Raw genomic sequence first — 3,606 nt, 5'->3', positions numbered from 1 at the left:
GAGTCAGCTTGAAGATGGAAGTTACAGACTGTATGACCTAATCAAGGAAGTGACATCCTATGATTTGTGTGGCATTGTGGTCATTAGCCATTAGATCCAACCAATACTCAAGAGAAGGTGATTTCACAAGTGTGTCAACACCTGGAGGCAAGGATCATCGGGCGCCATCTTAGAGGCTCCTACTACAAAGCGTGTTTGAAACTTGTTTGCAGACTTACTTAAAGTGAGAGGTGTTGTGGTTTTGTTTTCATTTCTTTCTCTTCTCACCCCAACTCCCCACGCCCTGCTTCCTCCTGTCTAGAAGTTTTGTAGTTATCTCTCCTGCCCCACCCCCAGGCCCCATCCCATAGCAATCATGGGATATCATAGATTATCCTCAAACCACAGATGATTTAAGTCAATCTGTGGTCTCAAATGCAGCATATACACTAAAACTGGAATGATACAGAGATGATTAGCATGGCCCCTGTGCAAGGATGACATGCAAAGTCATGGAACATTTCATATTTAAAAGAATAAGAGGGGCTTCCCTGGTGGTGCAGTGGTTGGGAGTCCGCCTGCCAATGCAGGGGACACGGGTTCGTGCCCCGGTCCGGGAGGATCCCACATGCCGCGGAGTGGCTGGGCCCATGAGCCATGGCCGCTGAGCCTGCACGTCCGGAGCCTGTGCTCCGCAACGGGAGAGGCCACAACAGTGAGAGGCCCGCGTACTGCAAAAAAAAAAGAAAAAGAGGGGGAAGGGGAGGGGAGGGGGGAAGGGGAGGGGAGAGGAAGAAGAGGAGAAGCAGGAGGAAAAGATTTGCCATCTCAGGACTGTGTCCATCCTCCAGTCTCTCTGGTGGACAACAGTTTAGAAGCCACAGCCCCAGGCAGCAAAGAGCAATAGATATTTTTCAAGACCCAAGAGGACCCACCCTGGCACCTAACCTTGAAAGTGAGCGTGGCTCTGGTCTCCCATCTCATGTGGGACATCTAGTCTCTGCTATCATATCCCCAGTCTCTTAATAGCCCATTTTCAGGCCCAGAACCCGACAAGGGCACGGCTACAGCCTTGCGTTCTGCATTCTCATTCTGTATCTTCTCCATGGGGATATTTATCTTGATTTTGAGTCCAGCTATACTATTAACTTATTTTATTTGTTATCCACACTAGATCTTTTTTTTGCTTTTTTGAACATAGAGGTTGCATCAATGTGAAAATACTGAACCACTGCTATCCAAAATCTCCTCAGCCTACGATCTCTACTCCTTATAAAACAGCAAAATCTCCACAATTGGAGAAAGTTGTAGAGAAGAACCAGAAAAAGAAAAAAGGAAAGGAAAAGGAGGGGAAAGAAGGGAATAGAAAGGTAAGGAAAAAGAAAAGAAGCGGTTACCCTGTTGCTTTTAATTAAATTGAAAGAGTGGGGGGAAAGTCTTCCTCCTGGAAAAAATGCATTGAAAACCCCCTTTCCCCTTGGCTTCCTTTCATCAGGCCTTCATTTCACTTATTACTTTTGCTAAAGATAGCTGAGAAGACAGAGGCATTGGGAGAGTTTGTGGCAATCTAATGTGTTTTATTTTAAAATGTTTCAATATCTTTTATTGAATGTTGCAGTGTACTGAAAAAATTGAAAACTTCATACACAAAGAATAGGAAGAGGAGAAGAAACAGATTGAATACGTCGGTAAAAGAAACCCGTCAAAAGCCCAAGTGGTCTTAGTCCCACCACTGAATTCTGTATTTGGGTCCTGAAGGGAATGGCCTTGTTCGGCTTGCGGACCAGCTGCTGATGGGCCGTGTCATGTTGCATCAGTGAAACAGGGAAGAGGCTGCACGTGTGGGTATAAGTGAGGGAGGAGTCACTGAGGCAAAGTGCTGCTTCACTGGGAGGAGAGGTTAGTCCCCCCTGACCTGGCAGAGCTTCCTATCTGACCTTTGCTTGTGATGCTGCCGCTGTGAGGGTTTTAAAGGCTTTGTTCAAAGATAAATTCTCTCAAGTTTCAGAACAGACAAACCAGGATTCAGTGTGCTCAAACACAACGAAGACAAAAAGAATGTTTTCTTATGGGCATCTAGTTTTCATTTTATTAGGAAATTTGGACAATATTCTGTGATAACTAAGAACACAAAAGGAAAAAAAGAAAAGAAAACCATGCGTGAGGACAGGCAAAAACGGAGCAAAGATGGAGCTGAATGGCAGTCAGTTGGATGTATTCATATCCATAAAACCAAACATTAGGAATCATGATTTTTGTTCAGCTGAGTTTACTGATTTGCACACTCAGGTGCTGGGCTGCATACCTATTTTTTCCATTAGATGTTTCCTATTAGTTTGGAAACTTTGCAGATGGGAAGACTTGAGGTACAAAAGAAAGCCAGGAAGAGAGTCCAGGACCATAGAATGGAGGAAAAACAAGCAGAATGGGAAGGAGGGAAGTCTTACCAACAGAATGGGTACCAAGCAGCACCAGCCCATCTGGCAGCAGCATTGCTTCCGGCGGCAGCTCTTCTGCTGGCAGCAGCCCTTCCACCGCCACAGCTGCCCACGGTGTTGGGAGAGAGGACTCGGGAGAGGTGAGAAGGGAGACCCAGGAGGGGAGGGAGGTCTGATGCCGCCTTCTACGAAGCCCTTATGTACCATCTTGGGAGAAGCGGGAGGGAGCAACCCAGGACTCCTGACCAGTGGTCACTCCCTCATTGTTGCCATTGCAGATTCCAAATGGGGTTGTCTGGGATTATTCCTTGTTTACATTCTTATGGACTATATTTGACCCAATACATTTGCTAATTTTAGCTTTTCTCTTTAAAGTCATTTTAGAAACAAACCAAGAGATGCTAACATGTTGGAAGGGATCTTCATTTTCACAGAAACACAGCTGAATCTTTGAGATTTTGAATCAAGAAGGCACTTGATTACTACCAGCTCCTGTTCCGTTTCTCCTCAATGGTTTTCTCTCCAAATATTCAGTTGAAATCACCCTGCTTTAACAGAAGCTTCGAGATGCAGATGAGTAAATATGAATATACAAATTGAAGAAGCTATTCTCTTTCAAAAGTTTCCCATTTGTTACTATTGTGTGCCTTCCACCTCATTAAATTGGCCATTTTCGCTCTTGTGAAGTTACATGTTCACGGCTATATTTCCAAAATTTTTGGAATGAAATGAAAATAAAATTTGTAAATGAAATGACCCTCTTTTCTTTTTTAACCTCAAAAGTTGTCTATTAAAAGCCTGGATCCAAAGCTCTCCTCTCTCACTCTGCAATCTTTCCCTTGGTGCTCACATCCACACCCATGGTTTCCACCTCCACATGTATATGCCTGGACTCGTTCCTTCAGTGTGCACGTCCAGCTTGGAATCTTCTCCAGACTCCGAACTTAGCCAACTTGCAGTCCAGCTTCTCCCTGCGGGTATCTCAGAGGCACTTCCAGTGTCAATTGCCCCAGACTCAAGTCCTAATCTTCTCTGCCCACCCCACCCCCACAAAAAGTACATTTCTCCACTGTTCCTTACCCACCAAATTGGCAATCTATTAAAAAAGTCATTTTTGAATCCTTCCTTTCTCTCAACCCGTATCTAGTCTTTCACCAAATTCTGTTGATTCTGCCTCTTTAAAAGCTCT

At 44.6% G+C, this 3,606-nt stretch overlaps 1 non-coding gene across 1 annotated transcript; it reads left to right on the top strand.

Annotated features, from left to right (window-relative positions):
- The first annotated feature begins 404 nt into the window (after window positions 1–404).
- LOC136126219 (U6 spliceosomal RNA) lies at window positions 405–511 on the top strand. The gene has a single exon (XR_010656107.1). It is a non-coding gene; the product is annotated as a U6 spliceosomal RNA (small nuclear RNA).
- The last annotated feature ends 3,095 nt before the right edge of the window (window positions 512–3,606 follow it).

The sequence above is a fragment of the Phocoena phocoena genome, chromosome 7 (assembly GCF_963924675.1).
Source record: "Phocoena phocoena chromosome 7, mPhoPho1.1, whole genome shotgun sequence".
Taxonomy (NCBI): Eukaryota; Metazoa; Chordata; class Mammalia; order Artiodactyla; family Phocoenidae; genus Phocoena; species Phocoena phocoena.
The sequence above is the reverse complement of the archived record's forward strand: the minus strand, read 5'-3'. Positions and strand labels throughout refer to the sequence as shown.